This window comes from Dasypus novemcinctus, chromosome 10 (genome assembly GCF_030445035.2).
Source record: "Dasypus novemcinctus isolate mDasNov1 chromosome 10, mDasNov1.1.hap2, whole genome shotgun sequence".
NCBI classification, from domain to species: Eukaryota; Metazoa; Chordata; class Mammalia; order Cingulata; family Dasypodidae; genus Dasypus; species Dasypus novemcinctus.
This window is the reverse complement of record NC_080682.1, coordinates 78545017-78572894: the sequence shown is the minus strand read 5'-3', so window position 1 is coordinate 78572894 and position 27878 is coordinate 78545017.

The following is a 27878-nucleotide window of genomic DNA, read 5'->3' as shown; positions in this document are numbered from 1 at the left end:
TAAGCATTCCTGGCAATTCTGAACCCCCAGTCTATATGTAACCATACCAATGTAAACACTACTATACCTCATTAACCTGAGCTCACAGTTCAAATTAGGGTGAACTTATACTATGGTAGCGCCAAATTTTATCATTGAATTAGTTATGAAGACTAATCAAGTATTTGAAAAAAACGTGAAAGGAATCAGGAAGCACTTGAACCACTTTAGATGACCTAACCCCATGATTTTAGAAGCACGATTTTTTTTCTCTTCAAACAAAATGCTACAAATTTGAAAAAGGCAGAAAAGAATGGAATCAAATCAATGACCTTATTAAGAGTGTTCTTTATTCATCAAAGCAGGCTTTGAAAGTATCTATGCCAGGCAAGCCTTCGTTATTCTAATCTGGGCTTCCTCTAAGTACTTGAAAGTAATAATACTATATTTCATGGCCTCTATAATAGATTAGTGGCAATCCCTGACATTAGGTGCAGTCAGTGAAAACTGGAAGATGCGAGGCTCTGGCCTCTCTACAATGGCTTTAGACTTCTTGCAGGTCTCATAATGGCCAGTTTTCCCAAGGCTGTCTGGGCCCTCACAGCTGAGGGCCAAGGCACCCTGACGGGTGGGCGGGGGCAGGGAGAGATTTTCACCCCATTTATCTCTTCAATATCAGCAATTTCTGTGTGTTCCTGACAGCAATGGATGTCATGCTGGGTAATCCTCTTCCTGTTGTGAAGGGACCGAAGCAATTACCAGTGAAGTATTCATGAAAGATCCAAGGGGAAAAGGTAGTTAATGACGCCTTTTATCAGACCTACGCATACATGAGAAAACAGTGTAGAAAAGAGATTTTCTCTCTTTACAAGGAGTACCGTGAATGCTGTGTTATGTTTTTGAATGTGTGTGTGTGTGTCTCTGAATGTATAGGTTTTAAAAGCCATTATAATAATTATTATTAATTTCACTTTTATTTTGCCACACAATCAGAAAAATTTTAAACTATGGCTTTATAACTTCTCTTTTATTTCCACCCTTGCAGCCCTATTATCGCCTGTCCTCACAGCAACCACCGTGGTCTTTTAAAACATAGCCAGATTGCATCACAGCCCCCTTAAACTCCTCCCAATGACATCCCACTGAACTTTGAATAACATCCGAATCTGAGGCTCAGCATAGCTGACAAGGCGCTGCACGATATGGCGCTTGCCGACCTCTCCAGTCTCGTCTCGAGCCAGCCTCATTCGTGCCCCAGCAGTCTGCCCTCCTTTCTATTCTCTAAACACACTAAGTCTGTTCTCATTTTGGAGCATTTGCACCTGCTAGTCTCTCTGCTACAACGTTCTCCCTCCTTTCTGAAGCAGAACTTTCCCATTCAGTTGTTCTTTCATTTGTCCTTGTTTGATGGTCTTCACTATCTGGAATCGTCTCATGTGATCACTTGTTTAATGTCTGCCCTCCCTGTAAGATAAGCTTCCTGAAAAAGGAATCTCCTCTGTCTTAGTCACCGTGGCATTTGTGGCACCTAGAAGAGTAGCTGGAACATAACAGGTGCTCAATATATGTTTTTTTAATTTTTTTAATTTTTCATATAATAAACTTTATTTTTAAAGAGGGTATACATTATATAAGAGTAAAAATAGAAGTATAGGGGAATCCCGTATGACCCACCACGTCCCCTCTTAATATCTCCCCTCTTAATAACATCCTACATTATTGCAGTACATTTATTACAATTGATGAACAAAAGTTGAATCATTGCTATTTATCATTGTCTATGGTTTACAATATGGTTTGCACTTTGCACTATACTGTTTCAATGGTTTTGACAAAAAATACAACTTATATCTATCATTGCAATATCATGCAGACCAAATTCCAATTCCCTAAAATTGTCCTATATTCCAACTATTCTTCCCTACATCTTCCCTCACCTGCTCTGAGAACCTCTGGTAACCATTATCTTTATATCAATGTACAAGTTCTTCCATTGCTACAATAACATTGTCTACTTTAGTCCATGATTGCAGTCCCCCTTTAAATTTTTTGATTCCTAAATCTTGAAGATTTAAGGATGGTGAAGCCCACTCTGATTCAGGTTAAGAGGGGAGTTATATCTTTTGGGGCTGATGGAAGTAACTGTTTCAATTGGAGTTGTAGACAGTTTTCTGGGGGAAATGAGGGTTGTCCATCTTCATCCTATTCTTCGTTAACCTGGGCTAGTCTGTTGAAATGGTGAGTTGGTGTTTCTCACAACTCTGCTGAGATGTAGGAATCAACTGACATATGAACAGAATGAAGATTTAAGTCTCTGGCACATAAATTTTAATGGCTATAGTGCAAATTATAGATGGAGGCGATTCTGGCGAGACATGGAATGTTGGGTGACTGACACAATTAATGAATATAAAAATCAGCTGCCATCTCCAACTACCATGCACTTCCTGGTCCAGTTTTTCTGTTTGGGCTTGAATAAAACCTTGCAGGAAGTTACCAACTGGCTGTTGGGTTGAGAGTGAGTGCTACATGGGTCACGGCAATCTGGCCCAGAGGGCTTGCTAAAACAGGAGGAATCTGGTTGGTATAGGCCTTTGGAATTTAGGGGGCTGTGAGACAAAAGGTAATCTTACATCCTAAAATTTGAGACTTGGGTGTCAAGGAGTTTATTGAAAGAGATGTTTGCTGGAGCATCAAGAGCTGTACATTTCTGCTTTCCAAATTGAATGCATGAATGCCAAGAACGTGGGGCCTCCTGTGGCTTCCCTTAGCAGACAAGCCATTTGATTCTGCTGCTAAAGTCTCTCCTTCCTCTGTTCTAACACTGCCCTCCCCTAGTTGAGGTCCACTTTGATTCCCTTTCCTGAAGGAAATTCCAAACGATCTTTCTGAAAAGCAAATGCCATCATGCCAATCCCTGGGTTGCCCTTCATCAGAGAACTTGGGGATCCTAGCCTGGGACTGTGGGGAGTTGCACTAATGTTACTCTCAGATAGAGGTGGAAGAAATGTTTGCTGCCCTCGTTAACTGCTGATCTTTTATGATCATTCTCCTGTAGACAGTGAACCACTTTTATTTGTAGCTGGCAAAGATAGGGAGAGGGGGCTAGGGTAGGGAGAGAACAAAAACTTCTTGAGATGAACAAAGGGCAGTCCTCTGAGCTGCAGAAAAAAATTCAGACTGCTCTGGGCCTGGTCAGTAGATTAATTAACAACTCGAGGGATTCTCATGGAGCCTGAGGATAGCAATTAGCCATGGAGAACCTTTGTCTTATAAAGTCTAGTTTGTACCTTTTATTTGCTCAGTTGGTTATGATTAAGGCATTGATTGATCTAAGTTGGGCCTGTCCTCTGTTTTCCCATGTGGGTCCAACTTACCCCTCTTTCTTGTATGCTGGGACACACATTAGTGGATGCTCTATATTTATTACTACTGAGGAAGTTAGGCTTAGACAGTGAGTGGATAATACTGCAAACTTTTGGAAACAAGCTGTCGTGTTCATAGAACACATCCTCCAATTATTACTTAAGTGATCTTGGACCAATTAACTTCTCTGTGCCTCAGTTTCCTCCTCTAAAAATTGAGTATGATAATATTTATTTCATAGGAGTGCAAAGATCACCTAAGTTGACATATGTGTATTTATTGCAGCACCTAGCTTACAGTAAGTGAATAAACATTAATTAGTATGCTAGTAGTAGTAATAAAGATGATGGTTCTGAGGGCTTGGTTAACTCAGCATATTTCAGTTTAAAACGTGGATATTTCTGATAATTCTATGCATTGCATTGTGTAAGAAGACCCCTGTATATTACTTCTTTTATATGCATATAAAATAGAGAAGTTGTGAGGTTACAAAATAATCATACATAATGTGTAGAATTCCCAAATTCCCATACAACACCCCTCTACCAATACCTTACAATGTTGTGGAACATATGTTACATGTTATGAGAGAACATCATCAGAATATTACCACTAACTATGGTCCATAGCATACATTTGGTATATTTTTCCCATACCCCTTATTATTAACACCATGTATCAGTGTTATTCATTTGTTAGACTTCATGAGAGAACACTCTCATATTTGTTAACCACAGTCCATCTTCCACCTCATGGTTGACTGTGTTATACAATCTCCTGCATTTACAATCTATTCAAAGTGTATACTCAGTGGCTATCACTTTCATCACAGAGTTATGCAGTCATCACCTCAGGAAATTTTTGAGCTTTTTCAGTTAGTCCAAAAGAAAAAATCTCATTCGCCCTATTATCAACCCTTAGCATTGTTACAGTACCATCTTTGACACTGCTGCAAGAATATTTCAATATTGCTGTTAACTATAGTTCATAAATTACTTTAATTGTATTTTTCCCATGCACGACCATGTTCTTACTACCTTGTAATTGTGATATACATTTTTTCTAGTTCATAGAAGAATATTCTTGTATTTGTACTAATAACCACTCTCCTCATCTACCTCTGGTTGCACTGTTACTCAGTCCCTAGATGATTCTCTAGCTTTCTTTCTATTGAGATTTACTCCCTTGAACTACCCCTTTCAGCCACAATCCCATTTATAAGTCAACCATGTTGGTTATACTCATTATAATGTGTTATCATCAACTCTATCCATTTCCACACCTTTACAGTGAAGATAATTGAAAATTCTATATGCATTAAGCATCAGTACATTTTCTCAGCCCTCATCTTTTCTAACAGTAATCTGTACTCTAGATTTTAATTCCATGTGTTTATTTTTCCTATTTAGTTCCTATTAGTGAGACCTTACGATATTTGTCCTTTTGTTTCTGGCTTATTTCACTCAGCACATTTTCCTCAAGGTCCTTCCATGTTATCGTATATGTCCCAATTTCATTTCTTCTTACAGCAGCATAGTATACTACCATATAGATATCACATTTTGTTTATCCATTCATCAGTTGATGGGCACAAGTTCTTTCCACCCTTTGGCAATTGTGAATAATGCTGATATGAACATTGGGGAGCAAATGTCTGTTTGTGTCACAGTTTTCAGTTCTTCTAGATATATTCCTAGTAGAGGCCTTGTTGGATCATATGGCAGTTCTATATTTAGCTTACTAAGGAACCACCAAGCTGTCTTCCACAGAGACTGCTCCATTCTACATTCCCAACAACAGTAAAGGAATGTTCCTATTTCTCTACATCCTCTCCATCACTTACTGTTTTCTGTTTGTTTGTTTTTTTTCAAAATAATGGTCATTCTATGAGGTGTGAGCTAACTCATAGTTTTGATTTGCATTTCCCTAATAGCTAATGATATTGAAATTTTTTTCATGTGCTTTTTTTTTGCCATTTGTATTTCCTCTTTGGAGAAATGTCTCTTTGAGGCTTTTGTCCATTTTTAAATATGACTGCTTGCTCTTTTGTTGATGAGTTGTATAATCTCTATATAGCATGGAAATCAAACCCTTATTAGATATGTTGTTTCTAATAATTTCTCCTATTGGGTGGGCTACCTTTTCATTTCATGACAAAGTCCTCTGAATCACAAAAGTGTTTAAGTTTTAGGAATCTCATTTATCCATTTTTTTCATTCGATGCTCATGCTTATTGTCAGGTTTAAGAAACTGCCATCTACCACCATGTCTTGAAGATGTTTCCCTACATTTTCTTCTGGAAGTTTTATGGTTCTAACTTTTATGTTTAGGTCTTTGATCAATTTTGAGGTAACTTTTTTATACAGTGTGAGATAAGTCCTCTTTCTTTCTTTTGGATGTGGATTTCTACTTCTCCCAGCACTATTGTTGAACAGACTCTTCTGCCCCAGCTGGGTGGGCTTGACAGCTTTGTCAAAAATCACTTGACCATAAATGTGAAGGTCTGTTTTTGAACCATCAGTTCAGTTCCCTTAGTCTATATGTCTATTTTTATGGCAGTACCATGCTGTTTATACCACTGTAGCTAGGTAATATGATTTAAAGTCTGGAATTGAGAGTCCTCCAATTGTTCTTCCTCTTAAGAAGCTTCTGTTTATTCGGGGCCCCTTACCTTTCCAAATAAATTTGATATTTATGCTTTCCATTTCTTTAAAAAAGGCTGCTGGAATTTTATCAGGATTGCATTGAATCTGTATATCAATTTGGGTAGAAGTGACCTCTTAACAATATTTAGTTTTCCAATCCACAAACATGGAATGTTCATCCATTTATGTAGGTACTCTTCTGTTTCTTGTAGCAATGCATTGTAGTTTTCTGAATACACATGTTTTGCATCATTGGTTAAGTTTATTCCTAAATATTTGATTCTTTTAGTTGCTATTGTAAATGGATTTTTTTTTCCCCCTGGCTTCCTTCTCAAATTGCTCATTACTAGTGTATAGAAACACTACTGATTTTTGTGTCTTAATCTTGTATCCTGCAACTCAGCTGAAATTATTACTCAGGTAGCTTTGTTGTAGATTTCTTTGGACTTTCTAGGTATAGGAACATATCACCTGCAAAAATGAAACTTTTACTTCTTCCTTTAAAATTTAGATGCTTTTTATTTCTTTTTCTTGCCTGATTGCTCTTGCTAGAACCTCTAGTACTATACTGAAAAACAGTGGTAACAGTGGTCATCTTTGTCTTCTTCCTGATCTCAGCAGGAAAGCTTTCAGTCTTTCACCATTGAGTACAGTGTTAACTGTGGGCTTTTCACTTGTGCTCTTTACCATTTTGAGAAAGTTTCCTTCATTTCCTACCTTTTGCAGTATCTTTATCAAGAAAGGATGCTATATTTTGTCAAATGCCTTTTCTGAATCAATCAATAGATCATGTGATTTTTCTTCTTTGATTTATTAATGTGGGGTATTATGCTTACTGATTTTCTTGTGCTGAACCACCCTTGCATGCTTGGTTTAAAACCCACTTGATCATGATGAATAATTCTTTTAATTTGTTGTTGGATTTGATTGGAGAGTGTTTTGTTGAGGATTTTTGCATCCATATTCATTAAGGAAATGGGTTTCTAATTTTCTTTTTTGTAATATCTTAATCTGGCTTTGGTATTAGGGTGATACTGGCTTAATAGAATGAGTATGTTAGCATCCCTTCCTGTTCAATTTTTTGGAAGAGTTTGAGTAAGATTGGTATTAAATCCTCTCTGAATTCCTGGTAGAATTCACCTGTGAAGCTGTCTGATCCTGGGCTTTTCGTTTTGGGGAGTTGTTTGATGACTGTTTCAATCTCTTCACTTGTGATTTGTTTGTTGAGGTCTTTTATTTCTTCTAGGGTCAGTGTAGGTTGTTCATATGTTCCTAGGAATGATTCCATTTCATCTACATTGTCTAGTTTGTTGGCATATAATTGTTCATAGAATCCTTTTTGATCTCTTTTATTTCTGTGGGATCAGTAGTGATGTCCCCATTTTCATTTATGATTTTACTTATTTGAATCTACTCTCTTTTTTCTTTGTCTGTCTAGTTAAGTGTTTGTCAATTTTGTTCATCTTCTCAAAGAATCAACTTTTGGTTTTGTTAATTGTATTGTTTTTGTTCTCAATTTCTTTTATTTCTGCTCTGATCTTTATTTCATTCCTTTTGCTTGCTTTGATAATCATTAGCTGCTCTTCTAGATTCTCCAGCTGTGTAGTTAGGCCACTTTTTAGCTCTTTCTTCTTTTATAATGTAAGCACTGAGAGCTATATATTTCCTGCTCAGCACTATCTTTGCTACATTCCATAGGTTTAAGATATGTTGTGTTCTCATTTTCATTTGTCTCAAGAAATTTATTGATTTCTCTTTCTATTCCCTCCTGGACCCACTGATTATTTGAGACTGTGTTTAACTTCCACATATTTGTGAATTTTCCAGTTCTCTATCCATTATTGATTTCCAGCTTTATTCTGTTTTGGTCAGAGAAAGTGCTCGTATAATTTTAATCCTCCCAAATTCATTGATTCATGTTCTGTGACCTAACATGTGTCTAGCTGATCCATGAATGCTTGAGAAGAATTTATATCCTGCTGTTTTGTAGTGCAATGTTCTGTATTGCCCGTTAGGTTTGGTTCCTTTAACGTATTATTCAAGATCTCTGTTTCTTTATTGATCTTCTGTCTAGATGTTCTGTCTATTGCTGAGAGTGGTGTATTGAAGTCCCCCACAATTATTGTATGTGTCTATTTCTCCTTTCAGTTTTAAATACATTGCCACAAGTATTTTGGGGCACCCTTTTTAGGTGCATAAATATTTATGATTGTTCTTTCTTCTTGGTAGAGTGCCCCTTTTATCAATACAAAGTATCTTTCTTTGTCTCCTACAACAGATTGCATTTAAAGCCTATTTTTGTCTGATAGTATAGCTATTTCAGTTCGTTTTTTGGTTACTGTTTGCATGGAAAATTGTTTTTCACTCTTTCACTTGCAACCTGTTTATGTGCATGGGTCTATGGTGAGTCTCTTGTAGACAGCATTTAGATGTCTCATTGTAGCAGTTTGATATGGTTACAAATTCTGAAAACAGGTATTGGATTATGTTTGTAATCTGGTCTGTACCTGGGCATGATTGAGTTAAGATTGGGGCTTTGATTGGGCCATGTCATTAGGGCATAAGGGGTGGGGACTCACAGATAAAAGGCATGGCAAAGGACGGAGTTGAGGGCTTTGATGTTGGAGTTTTGATGTTGGAGTTTGATGGTGAAGCCTTAAGCTGGAGCCCTGGGAAGTAAGATCGCAGAGGAAAGAGAAGCCAGCCCCAGGAAGAGAGGAACCGGAACCCTGAGCCCTGGAAGAAGCAAGCCCTGGGAGGAAAGGAAACTTGAACTCAGAGAGAAGCAAAACCCTGTAAGGGAGGAACCCAGGAAGCCTGAACCCTTGCAGTCATCGGCAGCCATCTTGCCTCAACACATGAAAATAGCCTTGGTGAGGTAAGTAACATATGCTTTATGGCCTGGTATCTGTAAGCTCCTACCCTAAATAAATACCCTTTATAAAAACCAACCAGTTTCTGGTATTTTGCATCAGCACCCCTTTGACTGACTAATACACTCATATATATATATATATATATATATATATATATATCCATTATGCCAATCTTTGTCTCTTAATTGGGTAGTTTAATCCATTAACATACAATTTATTACTGTAAAGGCAGTACTTACTTCAACCATTTTTCTTTATTTGTTTTAAAGATTTATTTATTTATTTCTCTTCCCTCCCCCGCCCCCCACCCTGGTTGTCTGTTCTCTGTCTATTTGCTGCATCGTCTTCTTTTGTCCACTTCTGTTGTTGTCAGTGGCACAGAAATCTGTGTTTCTTTTCATTGCGTCATCTTGTTGTGTCAGCTCTCCGTGTGTGCGGCACCATTCCTGGGCAGGCTGCACTTTCTTTCGCACTGGGCAGCTCTCCTTATGGGGCACACTCCTTGAGCGTGGGGCTCCCCTTCATGGGGTACACCCCTGTGTGGCAGGGCACTCCCTGTGCGTATCAGCACTGCGCGTGGGCCAGCTGCACATGGGCCAAGGAGGCCCAGGGTTTGAACTGCGGACCTCCCATGTGGTAGACGGACACCCTAACCACTGGGCCAAATCCGCCACCCATTTTTTCTTTACATATGTCATAACTTATTTATGTTTCTCTTCTTTTACTTACCCTTAGTAATAATCTCCCTTTCTACCCTCTCCTCCAAACTTCTCTCTCTTGTCTTTTCCTTTCAACCTATAAATTTTCCTTTAATATTTTTTTAAGGGCAGGATTCTTATTGATGATTTCTCTCAATTTCTGTTTATCTGTGAATATTTTAATTTCTCCCTCAGTTTTGAAGAACAATTTTGCTGGATATAAAATTCTTGACTGGCAGTCTTTCTCTCTCAGTACCTTAAATATGTCATACTACTGCCTTCTTACCTCTATGGTTTCAGATGAGAAGTCATCGTTTAATGTTATTGAGCATCCTTACATGTGATGAACCTCTTTTCTCTTGATACTTTCAGAATTATCTTTATCTTTGGCATTTGACAATCTGATCAGTATGTGTCTCAGAGTAGTTCTGCTAGAATTTATTCTGTTTGGAGTATGCTGCTCTTCCTGGACATGCACATCCATGTCCCTCATAAGAATTGGATATTTTTTACCATTGTTTCCTTAAACACTCCTTCTGCCCCTTTTCTCTCTCTTCTCCCTCTAGGACATACATAATGCATATGTTTCTGCATTTCATGCTGTCATTTAATTCCCTGTTCATTTTTTTTCCATTCTTTTTTCTCTATCTGTTCTTTTTTTTTTAAGACTTATTTATTTATTTCTCTCCCCTGCCCCCGTCCCACCCAGTTGTCTGCTCTCTGTGTCCATTTGCTGTGTGTTCTTCTGTGACTGCTCCTATCCTTATGAGCAGCACTGGGAATCTGTGTTTCTTTTTTTTTGTTGCGTCATCTTGTGTCAGCTCTCCGTGTGTGTGGTGCCATTCTTCGGCAGGCTGCACTTTCTTTCATGCTGGGTGGCTCTCCTTATGGGGTGCACTCCTTGCACGTGGGGCTCCCCTACGTGGGGGACACCCCTGTGTGCCACGGCACTCCTTGCATGCATCAGCACTGTGCATGGGCCAGCTCCACATGGGTCAAGGAGTCCTGGGGTTTGAACCTCCCATGTGGTAGGCAGATGCCCTATCCATTGGGCCAAGTATGCTTCCCCTGTTCTTCTATTTGTGTGATTTTAGATGTTCTATTTTCTAATTTACTATTTCTTTCCTCTGCCTGTTCAAATCTTCTGCTGTATGATTCTAGTGTAATTTAAATTTCTTCTATTGTGCTTTTCATTACTGTAAGATTTCTTACTTTTTATGTATGTTTACAATTTCTTCTATATGCTTATACAGTGTCTTCTTAATATTTATAATCTCTTCCTTCATCCCCTTGAATTGGGAGATTTGTGTGAACATTTTGATTAGTTGTTCCAAATTCTGCATCTCCTTTGGTCTTTTAGTTTGTTCCTTTGACTGCACCATATCTTTCTGTTCCTTAGTATGGCTTAGAACTTCTTGCTGATGAGTAGGTATTTGTTTATCTCTTGGTCAGTATCCCTCTCTTGCCTAGATTTTTTTGTTGTTTGGCTTTGTGTTAAGGATCTTCTTTGACACTTGGTTCCACTTATTCTAGGTTCTTAGAATTGTCCATGTTTAACAAAATATGAAAGATAAAAAGAAAAAAGAAAAAATGAGAGAGAAAAAAAGGGGGAAAAAAGGAAAAAAAAGGATATAAAGGAATTTGAAAAGGAAAAAGAGAAAAGAAAGAAAGAGAGGGAAACAGAGAGAGAGAGAAAGAAAGAATTAAAAAACAGGCCTCCCTCTCAGGCCACTGGCATCCAGCTAGCCTCCTTCTTGCTGGCCATCCGTACCCACCTATCATCCCATGACCCTGCTGTCCCCTGGGTACCAGAAGAAGAGAGAAAGAAAGCAAATCAGACCCTCTTCTCTGGCCAGCTGCCTGTGTTGATCGTCCTGAGAGCCACTGCTTCTCTGGTGCCCAGCTGTGTCTCCCAGCCTTGCCAGCTACCTGCACCAATTGCCAATGGCCTGTTGCTCCCCCAGTGCCCAGCTGGGCAGCCTCTTACCCACTCTGATCACTCTGCAGCCCCTTTCCCTATATCCAGCCACCCTGTCTGTCTTCCTGCCATCTTGGGTCTACTCTAACTTCTGCTTGTCTTGTTCAGTATGTTCCAGCACCAAAAGTCTATAACTCCAATTCTCCTCCAGTCTCTGCTCTACTGGTGCAAATAACACAAAACACAGCAGGAAAGAAGCAGTTGTGTACCCACCCTATTCTTCAAGGTAGGGTGGGCAAAATGACTTCTCACCTGGAATACACACCTTTGGCCCTGGGTCCTGATTATACCTGCTGTTTGGGCTCACAAAGTTGTCAAGCTCAGCCTATCCTCCTGGAGGGACTCTTTCAACTTGGAAATTGAAAATAAAATAAACACAGTGGTGATTGATCATGTGCAAGCATTGAATTATATACAATTTACAAAGTGGTTAAGTTAGGACAGATTGTGTATTTAGTCTCTAAATATTGTCTCCCAAATTCCTAGAACAGTGCCAGATACATAATATGCAAACAATGAATATTTTTTTAATAAAGGAGTAGTAAACCTAAAATATTCTACCATTTTCAAAGAAATAGAGTATAAAGAGGAAATAAAACAAAATATGGGCCTTAAATTTCATTTACCACTATTGCCTTCATAAGAGTAATATGTATAAATGGTTATATAAGAAACTAGGGAGAAATGGTTGAAGTAAAGTATGGCTTTTCCCACCCTTTTCCCCTCATCCCATCTTCCCAAAGATAACCCCTGACATATGGTATATTCAGTGATTCTTTCACCAAAACTTTTATAAAGTAAAAGCATTTATGAACACATAGAACCACATTATACAAATGACTACAGGTATAGAAGAATGGAGGTTTTTAAACTGAGATCTGCTGAAGACCCACAAGAAGTACGGCTGCCTCAGGAATACCTCCTATGTTTAAGAATACAGATTCCAGGAGACATTCTGATTTTATTGATCTGGGAAGACCTAGGAATCTGCATTTTATCAAGCATCTTAAATGGGTATGTTATACACCTCTAAAGTTTAAGGATCATTACTTTACTGTGGTTCAGATTTTTACCACTATCCTGGTCTGAGTCTTATACCCACAATTGTCTAAGGATTCTACCTGTTCTTAAAGTGACCCATTCCTATGCCTATAAACCCATTGTAGATGGGACCTTTTGATTAGATTGCCTCAAGTAGGGACCTTTGATTAAGACACAGTGTGCGTCTTAATCCTGTTACTGGAGTCCTTTATAAACCGAGGACTGAAAAGCCACAGATACTTAGGAAAAAGCTGTAGAAGCAGAGAATCCCCAGGAGGCTGAGAGGGAGATCCCAGAGACCAGAGGCTGGAATCAACGGAGCACAGAAGCATAGAAAAGAGGCAAAGATGAGTCATATGCCTGATTACCCATCTGAATCCGGGGAGAAAGTAAACCTGGAGAAAGCAGAGACCCAGACCAGCCTAATCGCCATTGTGTCTTGACATGTGGCAAGAGTCCAAGATGGCCAGCAGCCAAAATTTGGTGAGACAGCATCTCTGCTGATGCCTTGATTTAGACATTTTCACAGCTCAGAACTGTAAGCTTTTAACCTAAAAAATTCCCATTGTAAAGGCTAACCCTTTTCTGGTATATTGCTGCTGGCATCATTCGGCAAACAAAACAACCATCTATCCCCCTCTTTTTTGGGAGTGGTAGAACCCTTAGACAATTGTGGGTAAAGCAGAGTATTTCTGTGTTGCCACCACTGGCAACCTCTGATTTTATCAACCTTCCACCTTCTCCAGTCCTCTTCAGTGCCCCTTTCTGTTCAATGTCTTCTCCCAAATTGGTTGGAGTTGCTTCATTTTAGGATACATGACTATTAATTCTCAACCTTGCTCCCTTCAATTGCTCTATTTAATTTATAGCCAACTTCAACTTTCTAACTCTAGCTGTGGCTCTCCTAATCCTGATTTTTCTGCTGCACAGATCATGCAATATTGGAATTTTGAGTACATTATTGTTCTACAGAGATTTCCTTCTGAAAAATATCTGCTCACAATTACTGAGGGAATCTCTTTTCCTTTTCCGTTCCCTCTTGATCAGCTCGACTTGAGCCCTTGCCTGGGCCTGGGTCTCTTTTATGAATTATGCATTGTGGTAATGGGGTTTTTATAAGTTTTCCTGACTTTGGGGAAGAAGAGGATAACTTCCAGGTTTAGTGATACCTGAAAAATTCTCTCCCATTTTGTAGATAGCATGTGCCCCAGGTGTTGTACAATTAAAAATTTGACCTTGAATAAAGGGGGGAAATGGAAAGGACAAATGAGTTTATATGGCTATGAGTCTCCAAAAAAGAGTCAGGAGGTCATCAGAGGGGTTGCTCTTACACATGACTCAGCAGGGTCCCAGAGACAGCCAAAGTAGAAACAAGCCCAGGTATTGGTTCTTCTGAGGGCTACAGAGACCCACAGATTCAATGTTCATGGCAGATGGAGTTCAGTGCCTTATCAGTTCACCCTACTTTGGAGTTTGTGTTCCTGAGTGTGATGGAGTTGAACTCAGATGTGATCTTTTTTCACAAGCCTCTCGTTTCTTTTACTGGACCTGTGGTTGGTGCTAGCATTTGGTGTATGCTCAGGGGACCTGAATCTCTGGACTGTCCATGTGATAACCAGGCCCTGAGCCTCAACAGATCTGCAACTCCCACCCTCTGGTTTAATGAACTTACTCCAGCCAGCTAACAGGTGGTGAAGAAGGTCAACCACCACACCAGGGAGCCAAGTGTGCCTACAACTGCAAGCAGGAGAATTGCATCCATCATCCATGTGGGACCTAAGCCCCCTCTCGATATAGAGGTGGAGTGGACATAACCATCCCAGGGTCCACAGGATGAAGGAATAGAGTATGGATTAGAGTGGACTTACTGATATTCTATTCTGAAACTATGGCGATTAGTAATGGAAGAAAATGTAGTATTAATGTGGAGAAAGTGGCCATGGTAGCTGCTGAGGGTAGGGAGAGCAAAGAAGAGATATGATGTGTGGGCATTTTCAGGACTTGGAGTTGTCCTGCGTGGTACTGCAGGAACAGTTGCTGGACATTGTAGGTCCTGCCGTGGCCCACTGGGTGGACTGGGGGAGAGTGTAAATTACAACGTAAACCACTACCCATGTCATGCAGTAGTGCTCCAAAATGTATTCACCAAATGCAATGAATGTGCCACATTGATGAAAGAGGTTGTTGATGGGGGAGGCTTGGGGTGGGGGGGGTGGGGGTATATATAGGGACTCATATTTTTTTAATGTAACTTAAAAAAAAAATTGGCTGCAGGACCTCATGCCTCTACCACCCTCTCCCTGATGCTCTACAAATCTTTTGTGTGCTGCTTAGACATCAGGTAATAAGCAGGAGGGAAGGTAAAGTTAATTGGCTCTGCCAGCTCTGAAGGTGGTTACACAAACTATCAACATAAAGGGGGGTAGAAGTCCTAGCAGGGCAGCGGGAGTACCACCAGAATGTACATGGCCAAAGGAGAGGACTCTTTTCTCCAGCAAGGTTTTGAGCAGAGGAGTAGCATAAGCTGGCTTATGCTGGAAAAGAATCACTCTGGCTGCTGAATTGAGGGTTAGCAGCAGGAAGACGAGTTGGGTGATGTTACAGTAAAAAGGGAAGCTAGAAGGGTGGTGGGGTAGTGAGAAATAGTAGGAAGCAATACAGAAACCACCTGACTCCTTGATGTATGTAGCTGCCAGAAATTCACAGACCATCAGAGTCACCCAGATCACATTTCTTTTTTTAAAAAATATTTTTAATTGGAGGAGTTTTAGGTTTGTACTTTCTTGTGGAAAGTACAGAGTTCTCATATACCCCCCATCACAAATGCAGTTTTCCCTATTATTAACACTTTGCATTAGTGTGGTTCCCTTTTTAAATTCATGAAAGAATGTTTTTATAATTATACTATTAACTATAGCCCATAGTTCAGCTTAGGGTTTACTGTTTGTATTGTATAGTCCTATTTTTGAAATTTTTATTTTAATGACAGGTATACATCCTAAAATTTCCCCTTTTAACCACAAACATATAATTCAGTGCTGTTAATTACATTCACAATATTGTGCTACCATTACAACTACCCATTGCCAAAACTTTTCTATCACCCTAAACAGAAATTTATTACCAATTAAGCATTAACTCCCCATTCCACATCCCGACCCCAGCCCCTGGTAACCTATATTCTAGTTTCTGACTCTCTGATTTGAGCAGGTGTTATTATCCCATTTACAGATGAGGATGCTAAGATTTGGAAAAGTAATTAAAAGTCATCAGTTAGCAAATGGCAGCGCTTGGGGAATCTGAGCCAAGAGCCTGAGCTCTTAACCACTGTGCTGGATCACCACTCTCAGATCAAGCATTACAAACCCAAGCCAAATGCTTTATCCCTCTCCCTCATGGGTCTATGGAGCAAAGACGGGCTAGAGGGACCACAATGCAGAGTGAAGTCATGTGAGAGTCAGTAATTAGGAAGTGGTCAAAAGAATGTCAAATCAAGTTTGATGTTTAGGAGTCAAAGGAATTCTTTAAAACTATTTGAACATTTTTCAAGTATGTTTGCCTAGTGTTGAACAAAGCTTTTTCTTACAATTAAAAGAAAAGTTCCCTCTATCTGTTCTCATTTCTGTGGTTTTTACTTCTAATTTATGTACTTATATTTTCTAGCTTCTTGCCTTTTATTGAGAATAAAATAAACTGGTGATTTGCTTATTTTATTATTTTCCCCTAAAGAAATAGCTCTTGGATTTATTTATTACTTCAATTCCTATTCCTTTTTTGAATGTATTGCTTTCTGTTTTTATTTTATTAATTCTTTTTTTCTGTTTTTTTAATTATTTCATTTTCTTAATTTCTTGAATTCCATGCTTAATCATTTATTTTCATTTAGTAATTTAAACTTTTATGACTATGAGTCTTTGTGCACTGTCTTGACTGCATTGCATAATTTCTAGTATGTAGAGCTCTCACTCTCCTTCATTCATTGAATAACCTGTATTTATTGAGGGCCTACTATGTGCCAGGCACTGCTCTTGCAGACGGAGCTATGGCCCCTGGACATCTCTGCCTTTGTGGAGTAAATTCAAATGTTGGGGGGGGGGGGGAGCGCGGAAATGGTTAAGTAAATAAAAAAGTGTCATGCTGAAGTGCTATGAAGAAAACAAAGCAGAAGAAAGTGATGGGGTGGTATTGTGAAAAGGATGCTGAGGAGAGGCCTCTCTGATAACACAACAGTTAGAGAGGTGAGACATCAAGCCATTCAGACATGAGGGGGAAGATCCCAGGCAGAAACCACAGCACATGTGAATGCTGTGATGCAGGGACATGGCTGGTGTGTTCCTGAATGACCAAGGAGGACAGTGTGACAGCAGTAGAAAGCATTTAGGAGGAAATTGTGGGGAGGAGGTTGGAGAGGAATGTGGGAGCCAGATCACGTGTAGTATTACAGATCATGACAAAATTTTTGGATTTTATTATAGCAATATAGAAAGATATTGATATTGGAGAGTGTTGAACATCAGAATGACTTGGCCTAACTTATAATTATTGATTAATAATTAGCTTTATTGAGGTATGAAATTCATCCATTTTGAAAGCACAGTGTATGAATTTTGAAAAATATATAGTTATGTTAATACCAATATAATTGAGTGATAGAACATTTTCAATAACTCAAAATGTTTCCTGTGTCCTTTTGTAATTACTTCCCATCCTTGACCCAAGGCTAAGGCAACCACTGATGTGCTTTCACCATAGTTTTGCCTTTTCTATGATTTCTTATAAATGGATTCATATAGAAGTCTTTTTTGTCTGATTTCTTCCACTTAGCAAAATACTCGAGATTCATCCATGTTGTGTGTATTGGTAGTTAATTCTTTTATTGCTGAGAAGTATTTCATTGTATGGATATACCACAATTTATTTGTTTATTTACCATTTGATGGGAGTTTCAAATTTTGGCTATTATAAATAAAGCGGCTATGAACATTCATGGACAAATCTTTGTATGGGTATATATATTCATTTCTCTTAGAGTACAAGGAGTAGTATTGCTGATCATATGATAAATGTATATTTACATTTTAAAGAACCTACAAACTGTTTCCCAAAGTGTCTGTTTCCTTTTGCATTTCTACCAGTTGTATGAGAAAGTCCAGTTGTTCCACAACTAAATACTAGGAATTGTCAGTTTTTTATCTTAGTCATGTTAACGGGTATGTATTGGCATCTTATTGCACTTTTTTCATGCACCGTTATTGTACTTTTCAATTGTTTCCAAAGAAGCAATTAATATATGCTTTAATATATTTCCTAATATTTCCTAACACAGGCCAAGTCCTTGACCCCTCCTCTCTCTTTTTCATTCTGTTACCATATATAAAACTAACATTTTCCCTTGACACATTTAGATATATATTTCAGTGCTGTTAATTACATTCACAACGTTTTACTACCATCACCACCATCCATTGCCAAAACATTACTATCATTCCAAATAGGAAACTTTGCATTTCCTAATGACTATGCAGAACATCCTTTCATTGTTTATTTGTTATTCATATACCTTCTCTGGTAAAATATGAAAATATTTTGTTCATTATTTTATGGGTTGTTTGTTGTTGGTTTTTTTTGGTCCACTATCTTGGGTTTCATTTTTATTTTTATTTTTTTAATAACACTTTTTAAAAATTAAAGTTAATAGATCACATAGTACATTACATTAGAAAAACATAAGAAGTTCCCATATAACCCACCCCCATCATTTTTGCAAATTGTATTTTTTTGAAGATGTGTACATCACAAAAAAGGTTACATTATAAAAGCCTAAGAGGTTCCCATATACCTCCCCACCCCACTCCTCCCACACCAACAATCTCCCCCATCATTGTGGCATACTCATCGCACTCAGCAAACACATTTTGGAGCACTGCTGCATCACATGGATAATAGTTTACCCTGTAGTTCATACTCTCCCCCAGTACATTCAGTGGGTTATGGCAGGATGTATAATGTCCAGCATCTGACCCTGCAATATCATTTAGGACAACTCCAAGTCCCAAAAATAACCCCTCATCACAACTCTTCTTCCCACTCCCTGCCCTCAGCAACTACTGTGGCCACTCTTTCCTTGTCAATGATACAATTTCTTCTATTAGTAGTCACAATAGTTTTATAGTAGAATATCATTAAGTCCACTGTAATCCATATTTTATTCCTCCATTCTGTGGGCCTTGGGATGGTGATGTCCACTCCACCTCTATACTGAGAGGGAGCTTAGATTACACATGGATGATGGGTGCAATTCTCCTGCTTGCGGTTGTAGGCACTCTCAGTTCTCTGGTGTGGTGGTTGACCATCTTCACCTCCCTGTTAGCTGACCTACATAAGTTCAACAAACCAGAGAGTAGGAGTTGCAACTCTGCTGAGACTCAGGGCCCAGCTGGCACTTGGACAGTCCAGAGATTCAAGTCTCCTGAGTATACACCAACCCTAGCACCAACTGAAGGTTCAGTAAAAGCGACAGAAGAGGCATGTGTAGAAAGGTCACATCTGAGTCCAACTTCATCACACTCAGGGGCACAAATTCCAAAGTAGGGCCTAGTGACAAGGCACTGAACTCTAGAGCCATCTGCCAAGACCCTAGAACCTGTGGGTCTCTGAGCCCTCAGGAGAACCAGTACCTGGGGTTGTATCCACTTTGGCTGTTTCTGGGGTCCTCCTGAGGATTGCATAAGCATGACCCCTCTGATGACCTCCTGACTCTTTTTTCAAGACTCTTAGCCATATAAACTCATTTGTCTTTGCCATTTCCCCCTTTTATTCAAGGTCAAAAAGCAGTTTTTAACACATGATCCTACCTGTGGGCTGAGATATCCTGCTGGTCTGAGCTGACCTTTTATTCAAGGTCTTTTTCTATTTACATCACCAGCTGGTGCTTGGTAGTATTCCCTTGGTGCCAGGGAGGTGCGGTTTATTGTTTTGAAAGTTCTTTATATATTCTGATAAAAGTCCTTAATCAAATAAATGATTTGAAAATATTTGCTCCCAGTCTGTGAATTGTCTTCTCATTTTATTTGCAATACCCATCAAAAAAACAAATGTTTTTTAATGTTGATGAAGTACAACTTATTTTTTAAAATTATTTTGTGCTTTTTGTATTCTAAGAAATATTTGTACATCTCAAGGCTGCAAAATTTTTCTGCTGTGATCCTTTTTTTTTTTTAGTTTTATAATGCTAGCTTTTATGTAAGGTCTATGATCCATTTTGCATTTGTGTAAATTTTTTGTGTATGGTATCAGTTAAGGGTTGAGGTCTTTTATTTTTTCTTGCATAAGGACATCCAGTTGTTTCTTCCAGTTGCAGAAGAGACTTTACTTCTCTGTTGAATTAGCTTGCCATCTTTGTTAAAATCAATTGAAGATACATGTGTGCTCTATTTCTGGATTCTCTATTCTATTCCTTTGATCTATATGCCAATTCTTCTGTCATTACAACGTCTTGATTACTGTAATATTAAAGTATGTCTTGAAATCAGGTAGAGTGAGACCTCCAATTTTGTTGTCCTTTCAAAATTGTTTTTGCTAATTTGAATCCTTTGCATTTTCATTTGAGATTTAGATTCAGGTTGCCTAGATTTATAAGTTTTTTTTTAAAAGAGCTGTTCAGATTTTGATTGGGACTGCTTTGAATGCATAGATCAATTTATATTTCGACAATATCTAGCATCCCAATCCATGACTATAGTATATTCCTGCATCTTGTTAATTTTAATGGTTTTCAGTGCACAGAGATTAAAAATATGGTGTTAAATTTATCTTTAAATGTTCATGGCTTTGTTGCTATTGTATTGTATTTTTAATGTCAACTTCTAACGGTTTGTTTCTAGTATATAGAAATAGAATAGATTTTTGTATATTGCTCTTTATTCTGAAACCTTGTTAAACTCACTTATTACTTTCAGTAGCTTTTTTATAGATTGCTTGGGATATACATATACAATCAGACCATTTTATAAAGGTAGTTTTACTTCTTTTTTTCAATCTATATATTTTTTATTTGTTTTTCTTGTCTTATTGCTTTAGCTAAGACTCCAGGAAAATGTAGCATAGCAGCAGTAAAAGGAAGATATTGTTACCTTATTTCTGACAGAGGGAAAGTGTTCAGTTTTTTCCTTTAAATTTAAGCTAGCTATGAATTTTGTGTTGATTTCCCCCCTTTTATTCCTAGTTTTCTGAGGGTATTTTTAAATCATAAATAGGCATTGAATTTGGTTAAATCTTTCTATTTTAGTGTTTTAATATGTTGAATTACATTGATTAGTTTTGAAATGTTAACCCAATCTTACATTTTTGGTGATAGTCTCCACTTGGACATGATGAATACAAATTTTTGTGTGCATATTTTTGAAGTATATGAATCTCTGGTACTTTTTCTTGTAATTTCTTCATTAGGTTTTGTTTCCAGGTAGCATTCACCTTGTAAAATGAACTAGGAAGAGTTTGTATGGAATTGGCATTATTTTTTCCTTAAATATTTGACAGAATTATCAGCAAATGGAACAGATAGTTACTTGGGTTGTCTATTTTTTCTTGAACAAAATTTTATTCAAGGAATTTTTCTACTTCACCTAAATTAATAGAATTTATTGGTATAAAGTTGTCCATAATACTCCCTTATGATCCTTATAATGTCTTAAAAGATGTAGTTATATTACTTTTATTCCTATTGTAAGTGTGTTTTGTTTTTCTCTTTATTTTGTGGTGGTCTGGCTAGAGGTTTATCAGTTTTATTGGTCTTTTCAAAGAGCTAGCTTTTGATTTAATTCTTTTTTTCTGTTTTTGCTATGTTTCATTTCATTGATTCCTATGATTATCTTTATTATTTCCTTCCTTCTGCTTACTTTGGTTTTAATTCATTCTTCTACCTATTTCTTGAGGTAGACATTTAGATTACTGATTTGGAGACCATTCTTATTTTCTAATTTAAGCATTTAATAGCACATATTTTCCTCTAAGCTCTGCTTTAGCAATATCCAATGGGTTTTTGATATGTTGTTTTCTAATTTTCATTTGTCTCAAAATATTTTATAATTTCCTTTGCAATATTTTCTTTGATTTGTGGATTATTTAGATTTGTGTTGTTTAATTTCCAAATATTAAATGTAGAGAGTTCCTTCTATATTTTTTCCCAGAACTTTCTAATTTTAGCTATCACATTTAGGTCTGTGTTTCATTCCACACTAAATTTTACCTGTGTTGTGAAGTTAGAGTCAGGTTAATTTTTCTGCATTTATATATCCAATTGTCCAGTACCATTGTTGAGAAGACTAGCCTTTTCCCATTGAATTCTGGCATGCCTGTAATTTTTTTATTGGATTTCATACATAATGAATTTTGACTGAGATGTGATTACTTAAAATCTCCTGCTGGAATAAAATTACAACATATAGTTTTGCAGTTTTTATTTTACTTTTTTTATATTTAAAGGCAGTTTCTTCCTTTCATTTATTTATATTAAAGAAGTTTATGTTTACAGAACAACCATGCATAAAATACAGAGCTCCTATACACCACCCTAGTATTAACACCATTAGTATGGTACCTTTGTTACAATTCATGAAAGAATGTATTAACTATATGTTAACTATAGACACTGTTTACAAAATGGTCTACTGTTTGTGTTGTACAGTTCTATGTTTATTTTTTCCAATTATTCCAGTGACGTATATGCAACCTAAAATTTCCCCTTTTAACCACATTCAGATATATAATTCAGTTCTGTTAATTATGTTCATGATGGTATGTGTCTAATTTGTTTCACAGAGCTGTGCTATATGATTGCATTTGTTGTCAGCTCTCCAAGTAACATTATATAAGTGCAAAATATGATTGCAAGTTTTGCTTTTATGTTTGTTACTATTTTAATATTTTTTCCTTCTTTCTCGTGTTCTAAATTGCTTATAATACAGCCTTTTGATAGAAATCAACAAGGTCTTTTTATAACTTTCAGAATACCAAATTAAGGAGACACATTTTAAAATGGCGCTGTCCAAAGAAAACTTTCGCTGTTCACTTAGAAACAGACATAAAGACCATCATTTTAGTCCCTAAGACTTTTTTATTTCCTCTAAAGTAATTCCTTGGTATTTTAGTTGATTCAATCCAAGTGCAAACATTATGAGAAAGCTTTCTTTTTTCATTTTGAGGTACTGGGGCTGTAAATTGAACCATGGACCTCACACCTGGGAAGCCGACACCCAACCACTGAGCTACATTGGCTTCCCTGAGTTACTTTTTTGTTTTTTGTTTGTTTTGTTTTTAGGAGGTCGCAGGGATCATACTCGAGGACCTGGTAAGTAGGAATTCGGTGCTCAATCACTTGAGCTACATCCACTCCCTATGAGAAATTTATGTAGCTTGGATCCTGCTAAATAAGAAGTAAAGCAATGTAATATATCCATGTTATTAAACATTATGAGGACTTCATGAATTTTGATTCCATGTTATTTAGTGCACACATATTTATGACATGTTGATCTTCATTGTGGATTTAACTCTTTGTAATTATAAATGAACTTCTTTGTTTCCTTTAGTACTTTTAGCTTTGAATTTAGATTTGTTTTATATGGATATTAATGATATTAATATCTTTTTGTTTGTATTTGATTGGCATGTTTTTGCTATTTCTTTGGTTTCAACTTTGAATCATGTATTTCTAGATATTTTTATGTGTGGCATATCATTTTTGATCCAGTTGGAGTCTATTCCTTATATTTGGTGATTGTACACCCTTGACATTCATTGACATTGAAATATGTTTGATGTTAGATCTGTTATCTTAATTTGCTATTTTTGTTTTGGTACATTCTTTGCTGTCTTTTTTCCATACAGATTGTCTTTTTTACTTTTGCTTGTCATTATTTTCCTTTAGATAGCTTGAAAGCTTACAGCTATCATTTGCTTATTGCATTTATTAATAGTTCTTTGTCAATATTCCTTTTCTCCTTTATTGAGCATGAAATTATTAATTTTTGAGTATTAGTAGAGCTTTCTGGCCAACTATTTGATAAAAATTAATGTGAGGGAAGGAGCAAGGATGTGAGCAGATTCACAGGAAGCTTTGATTTAGATATGTTGACTAACAAATTTCATCAACCCTGTCACATGCTTTGCCTTGAGGCTATAGCCTTACTCAGTTTCCCTCTTTTTCACTATTTTACAAATAACAACATCCCTGTTGGTCTTGCAGTAAAGTCTCATTTTTCACACTATTCTTTTATTTACTTATTTATTTTCACCAAGAGTTCTTCTTTTCTAATTTTTCTTCAGCTCACTCTGATCAGCATCTGCAAAACTGTTTACCATCACCATTACCTTTCCTCCATCTGGCCACACCAGTAGTCCATTTCTAAGTAAGACGACATGGAATGACTTCAGATTTTCTCATCCAACATCATCTTCCCTGTTACTGAAATAAGTCAAAGAAAGCTGTTTCTGCAGTTCCCGCCTTCATCACAGACCCATATCTCTGAACCTCACCTTTCCACATAAAGAACCTTTGTTTTGCCTCTCAAATTGATGCCAAAATTATAGAGAACTCTACATGTTGCCAAAAATCTATCAAGATAAGTTTCTGCTCTCACTAATCTCCCACAATTTGGGTTCTTTTGTTCATAATTTATCATTTTGAGTTGTATATATTAGTTTATTTAAAGACAGCGGCATTTTCTGCTCTATTTTAATTTTTGTCATTTTCTTTTGCTTTCAGAATAGAGTTGAGGTGGAAGTGTCTTAATTTGACCAACTTTAAGCCATAACAGAAGGTGTTTCTTTCCCATTTTGTACTCCATTCAAAAGTATTTTTTAATTAGTTTTGCAATGATTATAAATTTGGTATCAATTTCTTTTTTAAGAAAACACTGTTGGAATTTTATTTTAAGCCAAAAGATTCTGCAGTGGTAACTTTCCAGAAGGTCAGAGTCACAGGACAGATGTATAGCTTTTCCCAGAGCCAGGCTGAAAAATAGTAGCTGACAAGATATAATCCTTGGCTCAAGAAAGTCATCCTTGGGAAATAAAGAATGACCTTGGAGATGGAGATCTTGGAGAACCAGTTCCTTAATCTTCCAGATTAAGTCCAAGAGGGAATCTGGCAGCTGATGTCACTCTGAGGATAAGCATGCTTCATTTCACAGTGTGCTATGGTGGTGATATAAGGATATATTACTGGCCCCAAGAATAGAAATGCATTATTTATACTGCATAGATAAAGATTGTTAGATACAGAAGTAGTGATCTTCTCTGCCCCCTGTCAAATGGTCAACACCCAACAAACCAGGGCTTCTCCAGGTCAGAGTCAAGAAGCATTTATTGATTATCTATTATATACTAAGCATACTGTGAAATAAGGCCGATTAGCTCTGGGAGGGAATGAAACAGATGCAACTAAGAGATGAACAAATAGGAGCTTCTGAGAAATTGTATTATTCCATTTCTTGTTCATGGTGGTGTGTCCATTCTTTTTTAAAAATTGCTCTTTTTTTTTTTTTTTTTTTTACAATTCATAAAGGATTAATTTAATAAGGCTGTTTCGTAAACAACTTCTGTTCTGTTTATCAAAAGACAGTGAAGAGTAAGACAATAAGCCACAAACTAAGATATTTATAATACATACAACTGATGAAGGATAGTATCCAGGATATGTAAAGTTCTCATATAAATCAATAGGAAAAAGACAGGTAGCCCCGTTGAAAAGAAAAAAAAAATCAAATCACCATAATTTATATGAAAAGATACTCAACCTCATTAGTGTTCACAGAAATGGATTAAAAACACTGCATGAATTTATTCTCTGCCAAATGTTATTTGCCACAATAAAATTATTCAAACACAGAAGAACATATTTGCACGCTTCACATCTGCTTCCTTGGTCGTTTTCCTATCATTAGATTCACCATGTTTCAGTTTTTTGGTTTTTATGTGTGTGTGTGTGCATATGTGTGTATGTATGTATAAGCAGGTGTTGGTTCACAAACCAGCAATACCCCTTACTCTCTCACCCAGATCCCTGGAAAATTAATATATAAGAGAAAACTAATTTAGAGAGTTTCAGAAGGTTTGGATTCTAGCCTCCAATAACACTGAACACTTTAAGCAACTCTCCTCCTTATTTTATAACATGAGGTGATTGAACTAAGTGAGCTCTAGAGACCCTCCCAACTCTCTAAAATTCTGATTCTGAATGTACATGCTTTTACAAGATCTTTTTCACTTATTCTTTCATTCATTCTCTTACCAAACAGATTTCCCTTAATCTTTTTTTTTTCCTCTATTTTTTTTTTGATTTTGTAATAATATTACATTAAAAATATATATGTGAGGTCCCATTCAACCCCACCCCCCCACCCCACCTCTCCCCCCCCCCCCCCCCAGCAACACTCGTTCCCATCATCATGACACATCCATTGGATTTGGTAAGTACATCTTTGGTCACCTCTGCACCTCATAGTCAATGGTCCACATCATGGCCCATACTCTCCTCCATTCCATCCAGTGGGCCCTGTGAGGATTTACAATGTCTGGTGATTGCCTCTGAAGCACCATCCAGGGCAGCTCCATGTCCCAAAGACGCCTCCACCTCTCATCTCTTCCTGCCTTTCCCCATACCCATCAGCCACCATGTCCACTTTTCCCAATCCAATGCCACCTCTTCTATGTGGACATTGGATTGGTTGTGTCCATTGCACCTCTATGTCAAGAGGAGGCTCAGATTCCACATGGATGTTGGATGCAATCCTCCCACTTTCAGTTGTAATCACTCTAGGCTCCATGGTGTGGTAGTTGTCCTTCTTCAACTCCATCTTAGCTGAGTGTGATATAAAAATTGCTCTTTAAACCATACAACTTCTTTTGTACCAGAAATTAAAGAAGTACTCTAAAATTTATAGGATGATGTCAAAAGGACACAGGAATCAATGAAGAAGTTCCCATTGTCCAAATCTGACAAAACTTGAGTGATAACAAACATGTATTCTTTATTTCATACCAGAAGTTAAAATAAAAAAGTGCTCATCATGCTCTTATTCAGAAATGAACAATTGATATTTTATCATACATATTTAATAATTTTAATGAGCATATTTATGTTTCTGTTCTATATCTGTTCCTGTATCTATAGCTATAGCAAACTAGTGTCTTTTTACACTAGTTCACATTATAAATATTCTTTTGCAAACAACTTTTTTTAGCATTTATGTTAACAATTGTGTATTGAAGTTGATCACTAAAAAGCTAGCATAATGTGCAGTTCAATGAATTATCACTGAGTGAACCCACATGTGCAGCCAACATCTGACCAAGACACAGAATAGTGACAGCACCTACAAGCTTCTTTCTGCTCTCTCCAATCACTACGTCTCTTCATAAACTACAGAGGTCACAAGTTCCTTTACTAATAATTCTATAAATTTGCTTTAATATTTTATTGAATTTTATTTAAATCAAATAATAAATTGTATATTCTTGCATAATCTGGCTTCTTATATTGAACATTATGCTTGCAAGATTCATCCATATTATTGCATGTAGAAGTTCATTAACTTTCATTGTTATATAGAATTCCATTGCATGAATCTTCATTCTACTACAAATGGGCATTTGGGTTGTTTTCAATTTGGGATTGATAATGGGCCATAAATATTATTTTCATGTATTTTGGTACACTTGAGCTTCCATTTCTTTTGCATATAGAGTTAAGAATGAAAATGCTGGGTCCTACTGTATGCAGAGTTTCAACTTTTATGAACAGAAGCACAAATGTTCCCCTTGCTTACTCTCACCAACAATATATTAGAGTTTCTGTTGTTCCACATACTTGACAAGAATTTTACCATTAATTTTTAAAATTTTTATCATTTTTAGTGGGGGGTGAAGAATGGTAAGGGAAGTAGTAGTATCATGGTATCTTATAGTTTTGATTTTTCACTAATTACAATGAAATTCAGCATCCTTTTATACATTTATAAACCATTTAGATATCCTCTTTTGGGAAAAGTCTGTTCAAGTATTTTGCCCATTTTTCTATTAGGTTGTCTTTTTTTTTTTTTTTTTTGCTTTTCTATAGATTCATAGGAGTTTTTGTGTATTACTAATATTGAGCCTTAATTCAATATATGTTGTATATATCTTTTCCTACACTTTATTTTTCACTGTCTTAATAGAGTGAGTCTTTTAAAAATATATATATAATAACAAAACTGCTCTTGCTTGCTTGTTGGAAAACAGCAGCATCTGGCAAGGA